This window comes from Melospiza melodia, chromosome 1 (genome assembly GCF_035770615.1).
Source record: "Melospiza melodia melodia isolate bMelMel2 chromosome 1, bMelMel2.pri, whole genome shotgun sequence".
Lineage (NCBI taxonomy): Eukaryota > Metazoa > Chordata > Aves > Passeriformes > Passerellidae > Melospiza > Melospiza melodia.
In genome coordinates, this window is record NC_086194.1 from 31,377,787 (window position 1) to 31,391,379 (window position 13,593).

The following is a 13,593-nucleotide window of genomic DNA, read 5'->3' on the forward strand; positions in this document are numbered from 1 at the left end:
CCTGCTGAAGCAGGAGTAGATGGAAGCTTATCTGTCATGGTTTGGCCTCTGCAGAGCTATACTGTATAGAAAGGGAGGATTCATTATTTTATATAGCTTTTTACCTCTCTATTTCCCAAAACACACACAGGAGTGTGAACACACACATGAGATATTTTTCACTCTCCTGAGATATTTTGTTTTATGTATTTGTTTTTGCTTTATGCATTTCAGATTATTTAGAAGCAAATCCCTATTTTTTTAGCCTGTGGATTGCATCTGCTATCTAGAGTTAGTGGTGCTCTTCCAGAGTGAATGGACAGTTAAACTATACAAAATATTGTGTCTTAAATAAATGTCCTAGGCAAACCTATCCTCTTAATATGCAGCTGGGCAATTCTCAGAAGAGATATTGGTGTTCCTTCAATCATTGTCTTGATCAAATCCAACCCAAAATAATGTGTAAGCCCTGTGCCAGCACAATATTTCTCATTAATTGTCACACACTTATATGCAGGTGTAGTTGGTGTGCAACATGTATTTATGACTGAGTGTGAATAAACATATATTAGAAACACAAAACATAAAATTCTCCACTGGTGAATATCATACTGCTAGTTTTAGCACAATGTTTACAGTTGCAGATCTCCCAGATTTCACCATGATTAGAACAATTTATTCCATGTACAGTTTACTAGCAAATATTTCAACTATTGATTAGTTTCCTTTGGCAGTGGTTTCCCTATCATGATTGCCACAGTCACAGGAATAAGTTCTTATGGTTCTTTTCACTATTATGGTACAGGAGTAAAGGACGGAACACAGAAGTAGTTTTATTGTTTCCCCAACTATAGAGACTTCCAAACTTCTCAAAGGAACTTCTGCTACCCAAGGTCCTGCCCTTCTATGGGTTAATTGACTTTAATTTTATAAAAACTTTCTGTTGTGTTTTTTTTCAATGTTCTATAACCTTGAAATGCTCTCTTTAGAAGTGATTTACCCCTCCAGTAACTGTATATATGTCTGGAATAATGACTTGGTTCTTAAACTTCAAGCTTGCACCTGCCTTGACAATATTGTGCATTACGAGAGATTAGCACTTTGTTTCTTCAAAATATCAAAGCACATTTGCATGCCAGTCCCCTAATCCTGGAGAATTTGAAACACGAGAGATGCAGCGGCAGTGAGCAGAACAGGACTCAAAGACTGAAGGTAGGCAGGGAAGAGTAATCTATTCCATCTCACTAAAACAAGTCTTGGACATTTAAACAGCAGTATCTCCTAAAAAACAGGCTGAGGTTAGCCTGAGGGGAAGAGCAAGTGAAGAGAGGAAGAATTAAATTCTCTGTTTTCTTCCCGGTATGTTCACTTTGCAGCTGAAGGAGAATTGTTCCTTGCCCATACTTTACCACAAGGAAAAAATCAAGAAAATAGTACAGAAAGTATCAATTCTCCCTAATGATATTAATTCCCTGTTTCTAAAATTATTGCTTGGGTTGAGACCTTGTTAACAGAATCTGCCTGAATAAGAATAAGAATGGAGTAACTCAGCTGCTCACAGGAGCTGGTTCACTGTGATAGTGTTCCCATTGCACCATTTTCCTCGTGTAACAGTTCTGTCTGCCTTTGTCAGAACCTGAAACTAGAGCTGCTAAAAAAAAAAAAAAAAAAAAAAAGAAGGGTGTTTTATTCTATGAAATGCCCCAGAATGACTCTCGAAAGACATGTTTCTTGGCTGTTAGGGTGGCTGCCCATCTGGTTATACTTTTCAAGAAAAATTATGATCGAATATTCCTTCTTATGTGAAACAGAATTGCTAATTCAGAAATATCGGAGTGATCTGGTTTTTGTTCTGTCACAGCCTGGTGTTCAGGTTAGTCTATTAAACTACTTCAGCACTTTATTTCACCTACTTCAAATCTGCTATTCTTTAGCCAGGTTTTGAATACAGCAGTCCTGACTCACACTCCTTGCCATTCCCTCAGATATCTGTAGTTCAACAATCCACTTAGCATTAAACATAAAACTTTAGGAATAAGCTTTAATGGTCCTGTCCAGCAGAAAATGCACTTACTGAATTTGGAAACAGTCAGGACCAAAATTAGACAAAGCCTCTCCAGTCCATGAATGCAGGGATCACCTTTCCTCTGACTGCTCTGGGGCTGTGGCACAGCTTCATTGACAGTTTCATATTTTCCTTTTCTCATTTCTCGTGTTAGTCAGTTGCCTGAAGTGTTCATTTTCTTGTTCAGTCACACATGTTCCCATTCTTTCTACTTTTTAAGAGTTTTTGTCCATTTTGCTTTCTTGTGAGAACTTTTGGCTCCTGCTATCTTATATATATGAGATCTTCTATACCTTCTATACCAAGACCAAAAGGAGGAAATTGTGCTACATTTACTAACACCTTGCTCTGTCAGCCATGCTGTTTTGAGAAAGATGTCTGGATTAAGTTACTGTTAAAAGTGACTGGGGAGCCAGACTTCACCTGTGTGTTTTCTTACAGTGGCAGCCTTCTCTTTGCCACCCAGAGTCTGAGAAATTCACATTAACTCACCATTTAGCATTATCTATCTGCTTTTGGCTGATCAGCTATTTACCTTTGAGTTTTATACGTAATCTTGCACCAAGTGCTGGTTTAGTGCTGACTGTGGTTGGGATTAAAGGTGCCTGTTCATCATCATTACAGCCTGTGACCCATCTACTCTGATAGAACTCTTTCTGTGTATTCATTAATTCATGCTCGAGAAATCCTTTAGAATGGTTAAGCAGTACATAAATGCTGATTTATTGTTTTTCTGAAATGTGCTGTTACTGATCATCCTGTTGAGGTTTGTTGCAGAGCTTTCTGGAGATTGTACTGAATGTACTGTGCTCTTGGCAAATCCATGGGCAGGGACTTCACAGCCCAGAGGAAACAGAGGAGAGCTGAGTAATGATGGCACAAACCTTTTGCTTCTTGGACAGAGATCTCAGCATTCTCTGTGGCCTTTGTCACTCAGAGGATCAGAGGATGAAGAAAGCAGTGTGTTGCTGCAGAGGACAGCCCTTCCCTACTCCCACACTCCTTAGGGAGACACTGGTACACCTTCAGCCCACCCTGACTGTGCTTGGCAATCCAGGAACTCAGCAAATGCTTTGCCATCATGTTTTCTCTCCTCCCAAGTGCAACAGCAAAGCAGGTTTGGCATCTCCTCCTTACAAGCCTCACTGCGCTCACACATACATCACACAGAGACTCAGATCACTACTTAAGTAGGATTTTTTGGCATCACGTACTGCATGACTCAGCCTGGGTGGTCACCAGATAAAGGAAATGTCTTTTTCTTGTATAACATGGAGTTTTACCAAACTTTTAAGCTGAGTTACCCAGCCAAACCCCAAAAGAGGTCCTAAATAGTGGCATCTCTGAGGAATGCCAGTTTGTGCCTGTATGGAGCAATTTTCTGCCTATTGGAACAGTCTAATCATAATCTAGCAAAACATCCTAACACCAGCTACTAGAACCAGGCAAACTTTGGAGACATTGGCATCAAATGGTTAAATAATTTATTACAACACCAGGAACAAAAATAGAAGCACAAAACAGAACCTCAAACTTTGTCTAAAATTTTAGCTTCATTCCTAGCTGCTCACACTGATCTTTCCCCAGGCCGTCCCTCTCTATCTCAGGCAGAAACCAAGCTCACACTGTCAGTGTGCTGCTGTGGAGACCTGCCATGTAGCACACCTGAACCAGCAAAGCTGAGGGACCAATTTGGGAAGCAGTAATAGTGTGGAACAGACCTGTTGCTGCATTTTGTCTATTGTTTGTATGTTAGCATGTTCATTGAAAGCAAACTTAGAGGAAGGCCATTTTCATTTTATTCCTCTCTGTTGCTATAATTATAATTACATGAAAAGCAATGATACTTTAAATACACTTAAGGGATAGAAGAGATACCAATCTCATTGGCAGGAATGAAAGCTGTATCCCACCTACCAACAGAGGCTCTTCCTGTGGCAAAAATGGAGAATGGTGTCTGAAAAGGATTTTAACTTCACATGCCTGTTGTTCTTCCTTTTGGAAAATCCAGTTTCATTGGTGGTCTGTGATACATGACTCTCTCAGCCTTTCTGTGGTGTATAGAAAAGGGGTCCTGTTGCCATACAGACTACTTCAAAATAGGTTACTCAAAGATTTTTTGATAGAAGAATGCAGAATTATTAATGAAAAGTTTGTCCTGCCTAACATAACCTTGCTGAGCTCATTCAAACCTAGCCCAGCTATGAATGAGACCCATTCAGTTTAACATAGGAAGGGTTTGCAGGATTCAGATTCCAAGTTTGACACAATTAATAGTGTTTATAAGTTCAGGAATGTTGCTGTTAGGACGGAGTGTATTCAAGACAAGTGATCATATTTCATAGCACACTTAGAGGGTGAAGAGGCACTTGACATAAAACACTCTTGTTTCCATAATTCAAATCATTTGGTTGTTTAAGAAGATTTATATTTTCTTCAGCTTCTTTCCCTCCCTTTTTCTACTAGTTCATATGTAACGTAAATTTTATTTTTCTCCTATTCCTTGCCTTTGGGAGGATCTAAACAAACAAAAACCCTCCCAAACTGTTGTGATGTGAGTTCCAGCAAAACTGAATAGCAGCAAAAATAAAGTATGCTTTTGCATTTAGTGGTTCTGCAGCTGTATGAAACCAACTGTAGCACTGTCATGAATTTCATACAGTGAAATGAATAGCAATGATTCTGCCTGTTACAGGCATAAATAGAAAGAGAACATTCAAAGAAAGGCACATAAAACTAGCATATCCTTATAAACAAATTAGAAGAAAATAGGGAGGCACTTGAAAAAATGAACATAGAATTTTGTAAATGCAAATTCTGCAGTCAAAATAACTGTGATATTGACTTTTGTTTTTGCACTCTCAGAATCCTTTTTTTACCAACCTGGATATGCAACTATATTAGGACTGCTACTGACTTGAGTTCTCTTCAGATCCAGAACATATTAACAATAAAGCAGGCTCTGCTTCAGGAGAGCATCTATACTTAGGTGCCATGTTCCACTGAAATTCACATGCTTTAGCTCATACAGCTGCTACCTCATGTTAGGGACAAAAAAAGATCAAAAAGTTTGATGTGAAGCAGATACTTTTCAATAAAGTGTACCTCTAAAATAGGGAAGTAGGGATGTAGAAAATGAAAATTTTTTAGGCTGTAAAAAGGACAGAAAAATTATCTCAATTACAGAGAGGCATATAAATGTGATTGATGGGCTGGAATAAAAGCAAGAGAAAAGCAGAATCATGATAGCTTCAGAGTACAGGAAACAGTCTGTCTATCAGTCACTGTGTTTACATGCCACCCCCAGTGCTGCTGCAAAGCTGCTGGAACAAGAAAACGCTCCATAAAAGACCAATTAGATAGATATTTAACATGTATGCCAGAAGGAAAACTTGGCCTTGATCGATTAACCTGGAAAGCACATTTATCCTGCAGCATTTATTGCATTGTGGCTTCTCAGCTCCTCAAAGAGGTTCCAGCACTGGCAACACCTTCCGCCAGAGGCCCTCAGGGGCTATTTATGGGTATTCTTGAGATAAAAGCCTAGCCTCAAACGAGCATGAACTAAAGATTTGAGGAGATACAAAAATAACATTAATGGAACTGAGGCAGTTGCAGAGCCCTAGAGCTGGAGTGGAAATGAAGCAGCCTGTACTGGGCACCTAACACACACTGCACTCTGCCCTTCCAGGTGGTAAGGCTTGGCTCGTGCTTCTGTTCTGTACCAAACTTGAAAACTGAAGAACAAAAAAACGAAACCAAAGTTAAAGACAAAGCCAACCAAAAACCTAAACTAAGCAACTAGCAACAAAAACCCCACCAAGTCGTCCTGAACAAGGAGCTCCTTTCAGCTGGATATTAATTAGAGAAGCAAACGCTGAATCTCCTGGCCCTCTGCTGAGCTCCTCGCAGTGAAAAGTACAAAGTGAGGGCCTGCTGTGTGGGTAAACTGATGACTCACTTTTAATATCAGGTTGAGCCAGGACCTTGAAGGCTGCCAAGTTAACTCTACAGGGATCCCCACTTCAGCCCACTCACATTTCCTAATAACAGCACAGCATTTCAGCAGGCTGCGCTTAAGCGAGGCACTTTGATTTGTAAACAGAGGCGGTCTCGGAAATAGCGCAGCAGTGTGGTTAGCTGGATAATGTCGTGAGACAACAAGGGAGAATGGCAGCACTGGTATTAAATGGCCAGAGGATATTGCTCAAATTTGAATGTGACAGCGATTAATAAGAGATAATTTTTAATGGTATTTTAAAATTCTACCCGTGCTTTCTGTAGTCCCGGGAGAGGTATTACTGCCCCTCTTTGAATCACATGGAGAGGAAAGGGCTGCTGGGAAGCGTATGCCTGCAGAAGCACACGTTTTAAAGAATTTTAATTTATCGTTAGATGACCAAAAAATATTTTGTACAAAATAGACTGCTTGTTCCTGTGTTTTGACATAAGGGCTTAAGCCATCATGCTTGCTGGAATAGTTTTATGGGTTCTTGAAATGTTTTACTTCAGGTCCCCATGTCTTCACCTGGTGAAATTCAGGATGTGCAGAAACATCCAAGAGTACTGACTCACTCCTGGCAGATTTGCATCTCATTCTATCCTGGCATTAGCTATGACTCATGCACTGTTGCCACACAGATCAAAAGATGCATGTTTATTGTCTTGGTCACATGAATGAAAATATATCACTGTGTAAGTTCTACATTAGGCTTCCTGCTTGAGGACAAACCTCCTTCTGTTCAGACATAAAAAGGTTTCTTAAAAGAGATGTCTGATTTTAAGACTCCATTGCCAAACTGATTGCAAATCCAGTAGTGTATTCTGAAATGTTAAACAACTCTGTGAAAGATGTTTAACTCCCTACCCACACTTACCTTCTTCGCCCACTTGGCTAAGGCTTCAACTTTCTTTGTGGCAAGCAGTCTTCCACATGCCTAACACTTGAACACTTGGCACTTTCTCAGGATTACAGTCTTGTGTCTTTCCCTTATGCACAGCATAATGTGCAGGAGGTTTAAGCCCTGTGGTAGGAAATGAGTGCATTTCCCTCTCACTAAATCACTTTTACTTCCACTGGGCAGTCACAGAAAGTGAGGAGAAAATCCTAACCAAAGATTATTTTTAAATCTGAACCCAGGCAAACAAAAGGAAAACTCCTCAGCTGATTGGTGCCAGTGCATCCACCTAATCTCCCCCAGCCAAAGCCCTGGGGCAGGAAGCATCCACCACACTCAATCCACTTCTGCTTCATGCAATAGGTTTCACCCTTAGCTTCCTGCTAGGGTCATGCTCTATGGACCTCAGGAGGTAATTTCTCCTCACATTAAGGTCCTGGATGTGCCTTATGTCATTCATAAACCATGATTTTTCTTCCAATGCCTGCAATGGTACAATATGATATAAGGCTTTTTCAAACTTTATTCAGAGATCAAGCAGTTAACTGATTTTAAATTACCTTAAAGATAGCAAGAAAAAAAAAAAAATTGTAGTGATTTCTAGCTGTACCATATAGAAGCGAAGGGAGACGACCCATCCTTTGATCAGCATCGAACTCCAATTTATTGATCAACCTTGCACATTTTATAATGGTGTTAATTAAGTTCATACATATTGCAAAACCCGAGCTCATCATTGGTTACAGATTAAACACCAACCCCTCCTTTTGTTTTCAATACCTGTGGTTTGTTATTGAAACCAAGATTTGTGTTCTCACCCTGATATGAATGGTTCTCAAAACCTCCATGTCTGTTCCCAAAACAGCCAAGGACAGAATATTTACCTGTTATGAGAAGACTGCCTGAGAACTTAGCTGTTTACAGAAACAGGCTGTGAGAATTTGCTCCTCACAGCTGCCTTTTACTTTTCCATCAGCTGTATATGATTATGGCATGTCTGAACAAACTCTATAAGCCATTTCTGAGCAAAATTCTCCAACATACCAGGTGTATCAGCTCTTAGAGATATTGATGATGATAAGCATCTGCATGTGTGTGAGGCAGGTATTCTGGGATGCAAACATTGGCTAGAAGCCTGTTGGGAAGGTGGGGGAAGAAGCCACCAATCGTTTCAAAGGAAATAATGTTAAAAGAGTATGTAAGTCAAAGAATCATAGAATTAGCTAGTTTGGAAAAGGCCTCTGATGTCATCAAGTCCAACCTATGACCTAAAACCACCTTGTCAACTGGACTATAGCACTGAGTGCCACATCCAGTCTTTCCTTTAACACCTCCAGGGACAGTGACTCCACCATCTCTGTGGACAGTCCATTCCAATGTTTTGTGACCCTTTCCGTGACGAAATTCTCCCGAATGTTCAACCAAACCCTTGTCTGGTGCAGCTTAAGACCATGTTCTCTAGTCCTGTTGCTGGTTGCCTGAAGAGGCCAACCCCCACCTGGCTCCAATCTCCTTTCAGGCACTTGTACAGAACAATAAGGTCTCTCCTGAGCCTCCTCTTCTCCAGGCAGAACACCTGCAGGTCACTCAGCTGCTCCTCATAGGACTTGTGCTCCAGACCTTTCACCAGCCTTGTTGCCATTCTTTGGACAAGTCATTGTGGCATTTGCAGCTCCTGAGTTCCTGGTTGGCTTCCTATTGATTCTTCATGTTCCAGGTTATATTTCTAAATGGAGCATCTTCTAAATTTTAAATTTTGTGTGAATAATCTCTAGAAATCTTTTTCTCTGATATAGCCCAAAACTGCAAGGACTTCAATAGGATTTTAGTGCAGAAAGGGTAGAATTTGTCCCAAAACGTATCAAAGCAGTAGCAAAAATTGCCCTTCCCCTATGTGTGTACATTTGGCATAATATCCACTGCACTGAAGGCTGTGCAGAAACAGTGGTTTAATTACAATAGGTCACCACACCTTTTGGCAGCACTAACTGTAAATGATCTTTGTGTTTCCAGTCCACTGAAATGAGTTCCCTGAAATGTGTTCATTTTTCATGGTAGTGATATCTTTCCACCGATATAGAAACAGACTGAGACAGCAAGGATATAGCCTGCTCTATTCTGGTTTGATGAGAAAATGTCAAGCTAAGTCATCTCCAGTCTTCATAGCAATTAAACCTGGCACGGGTGCAGTAACATTATTTTCTTGCTGCTGGAGCTGATCCTGATGGCATTGACGTGACTGTTTCTCATTTCAGTATTTTGTACTTGATAATCTTCTCAGAAGCCAGCATAGGGGTGCTGATTTTTTAGCAGGTTCTTAAACCAGTCCCATGTTAAAAAATATCAATGAGCCTTCTATGGATATAGATGTCTCAGGGCATTCAGGATAGTAATGAGAGTCAGAGACAAGCATGAAAGACCCTGTGGACGAGAAGTGGGAATGAGATTTACTGTACCATTTTAATCTGTTTGATGAATGTCACAGGGATAAAATTACAAACTTTTGTAATGCCCATGAGAACACAGGGACTCCATAGTGCATTGTGAGGACATGGCAGCAAAAAATACAGCAAAAAGGTTTCTTGTCATATTGCATTTGAAGAACAGAAGCTTTTAACAGTTGTGGGGTTTTTTTGGTTCCCACCCCACGTAAAAAAAACAAACAACCCAAAGCACCTTTTCCCTCCAAAATATCCATGAGTCTGAAAGGCAGAGAGCTCACCTGGGATACATAAGTAAGAAATGCCAGTGCCAGAACAGCTTATTATCAAGGCTCTTGCCTTGGCAAGAAATAGACAATTTTCTGGAACCACAGCCTCTCTCTAGGAGCCGGGGCAATTTATCATATCATCTCCTTTTCTGCAAACTTTGGGTGTTTTAGGATCAACACATTTTTGCCAGTGCTTGGCTCGAGTGAAAAGACACTGGTGCAGTGACATCAGGAAGTTTGCATTGCTTGTGTCTGCTGTGAGCTCAGCACCAGTTGGGAGGTTTCTGTAAGGTCCTTCACAATGTAGAATTCCATTTACTTTTTATCCACAAAAACTAGCAAGTTCTAAGTTCCAGCTGCTGGATTGGTTTAAAGATCTTACTTTATTTGACAGACTGCTTTATAATTGCCGCAGTGACATGTAGGAGAACTTATTTTAGCCTCTGAGAGATTAAATAAGTTCAGTCCTGCCAGGTCTCTAGACAAATCCACGTGGCAATAAGAAGTGCAGATTCAGCGAACCTCTGTCCTTTCTGTAGCCTTAGTTCTGCAAAATAAACGTACATATGAGCACTTCAAATTAATTGTGGATACTGAATGACAAAGATTATAGATATATTTGAAATACATCTTGCTTTTCATCCTAGACAGATGGCAGAGTGGCAAGAACTCCTTGTCTCCAGATGTTACTAATAATAATAATTTACATGGAAGATGCTCAGATACTTTGGTAATGAGCAGTAGGTAGGTTAAAAGGGTAAGAGCAACTCCATTTTTCTAATGGACATTTCTGTTTTGACACTACTGCATCAATAAAAAATTATTAGCACCTGACAAGAGGCCTGATATTGCAATATACCAGTATGAATGACGTTCATTCCCTGCCTTTTGTGCCTGTTCATGGACTCAGCAGTCAGGACAATTTCTGCCAAAGCCAGATAAGATAAATGCTTTGCTATTTCATAAGATGTTCTGATGAGGATTTTGGGTCTCAGGAGGATCTCATCTATTTCTCTAGTGTAGGATTTCATCTCTAGAGAATTTTAAGGTCAGAAGAATGATTTTCAAAGAGCACACCCACTTCTGTCTGCAGGTATCAACATCATTTTGCTAATCTAATTAACATCCAGGACAATTTAAACAATAGGTTGACTCAGCTGCTCTGGGAGGCCCATGGCATCTAGTTAAGTTACTTTCCAACGCTGCTGTAAATCAAAAGAGAAAGTCTAAGGTCTCTGTGTTTGCTGTATGTTTCAGTTTGGGACCCTGATTGCTTTATCAACTGCTCATTGATGTTGTTTTCATTACTTGCTAAGGAATACTTCATTTCTTGCTCCAAGGTTTTCATTTCTATCCTCACCTGACATGCAAAGTAGCCTTTAGCTTGAATACAGTATGCTTAAATTTAAGAAACAAAAAACAGTTCAGGGAAAGTACTTGCAAAGGAAAGCATACAGCAAAGACTTAAGTAGTAGAAAACCATGTAATTCTTTGGTGTTTTGCTTTTAAGGTTTCCATTCCATCTGGGCACAATTCCCATTCTTACAGGGAGCAATATAGACATATTGTTTGAGAGGAAAGTAAAAACTTGGACAAGATGTCCAAGAACAATTTCTGTGGAGAGAGCAGCCCAGCAAAACAAAGCGATGGATGAAGAGTGGAACAAAATGTTATTGGCTTGAACTGGTGATGGCAAGGGAAAAGCAGGAGAAGGGAGAGGAGATGGGCTCAGGGGAGGATCCGTCCTCAGGACAGACGTCCATCGTTGACCTGGCTGGGACAGCTCCTCTGCTCTGGGCTGGGGTGGTTTCCACAGGGAATTAGAGTTAGAGCAGTCTTAGGTGGATCTCTAACATTTCAGACAGGTTTGGGTTGTGATGCATTCTATGCTCAAATCAATACCTTTTCCTGTGCTGAGTAAGTGTCTGGGAAGAATCAGCTCCCAGCTGTGCAAATTTTATCACAATGCAATTTCTAAACCAACATTAAAAATGCCACTGAAAAACAATTTTCATCCACAGTAGCTATTTCAATTTCCCAGCTATCAGACCCTTAATATTTTATAGCACTATTTAAGTAGTTTTTGCTGTCTTTTGTTCTGCCTTTCATATAATACTGTGTATATAAGTCTGTTAAATATGAAGAAAACACAATAGTATAATTAGGAGTCAATGCAAGGTGAAAGTATTAAGTCTTCTATTCAAGGAGTGTTTTCTCTTGAATAGTATTTACTTATTTATAGACAAGACTGTTAGAGCTGGAAAAACTTAAGGAGATTATGAAATCAAGGGATTTGGTCCTGTGAGTTTAGACATACAGACGCTAAATTTTCTTCTACTAACAAAATGCTGCATAAGAAGAAATAAGTCTTGCAATGAAATCAAATATATTTATATTTAATAATTGGTCATTCCTATGGGGTTTTTTTCACAATATTTTGCAAATGTCAACACCTATAAAATACAGCCTCTGCATCTGTTATCCATTGTGCAAATACCTTTTAAAACACCTTTCTGAGACACTTTCACTTCAGACAAGTAATCCTCATATTTGTCATTTTTCTGTGCACTTGTTTGCATTTATAAAATTTCCCTAAATTCTCCTAAAGTCCTCAGCAATATTTTTTATTACTTCTGGTTTTGTGGTATATATCTGGCAATAACCCCTATGCTTGCATGCTTGCATATACTGTCCCATTGTCTCTACTGGGAGTTGTATACAGATTTTGCAGGATGGACACATTATTAATTAATAATCCTTCCCTTGAATACATCACATACAAAAAATATTATTTGTGATCTAAATTGAGACTGCGGCCAATATTTTATATGGTCATATATTTCAGACATGGAATAGATTTCACTTTAAAGATTCAGAAATCATTCTTGAATTTAGAATTGTAAGGACAACACAGGGTTCAAAAATAATATGAATCTGGATTTGAGATGACTCTGAGAAGCTTCTGCTGCTATAATGTAAGCAGGAGACATAGAATCATAGCATTATGAAGGCTGAAAAAGCCTCAAAGATTGTCAAGTCCAAGCAATATGTTGTGAATTTGAAAATCATCTGGCACCATGTGAATGTAATTCTGATTTGGATCAGAGGATGTACTGTAACATACTTTTATTTTTGTCCTCAGTGTGTAACTGGATTTTCCTAACTGTAAAATCTAGTTCAATGATTGAACTTGTCAAGTTTGTCTTGACTGCATTGAGTTTTTTTTTGTAATTTAAACATACATATTTTATAATTCTTGGTTGTATCTGTTCTGTATGTCTAGTTATTAATTTCTAATTTTCACAGAATCTGTAAAATTTTAAGTAGACATTAGATGTATTTTTTTTAATCCTCTATGTCCAAACATATTATAATTCAATGGGTAATTTGCGGGTTTTAATTGGACCAAGAATGGTGTCACAGCTGCATGGCCCGGTGCCACCCAGGAGAATTGTCAAAAAGATGACATTTCAGCATATCCTCCATTTCCAAAAATCTCCATAAAACTTTCCAAGGCCAGGTGTAACTGCAAGCCCATCGTAGATACAGCTGTGGAATGAATGGGATTTACCACTGCCTCCTTCTCTCAATCTCCAGGGGATTTCTACTCACAGTCTGACTAGCTCACCCTGTTTCATCTCAAAACAGCTCAGTTACTGTGAGATGGCAGGGTTGCACTGGCTGCTTTTCCAGCCAAGCCTCTGGGAGCTGGAGGGGCTCTGGCAGAGTGACCTGCAGGCCTGAGGTTCCTGCTGGACTCCCTCCACTTGCCCTCCTCCAAGGGCTCTGATGGAAAACCACAGCTCAGTCCTTTGGGCTCATAACTAGACACAACCAACCTGAGAGGGTTAAAGGCAGCATGGAGAAAGGCAGCCAAACCATCAGGATAAACCTCTGTTCTGACTACTGGTTCTGGAATAATACCTCACCTGAAATACATA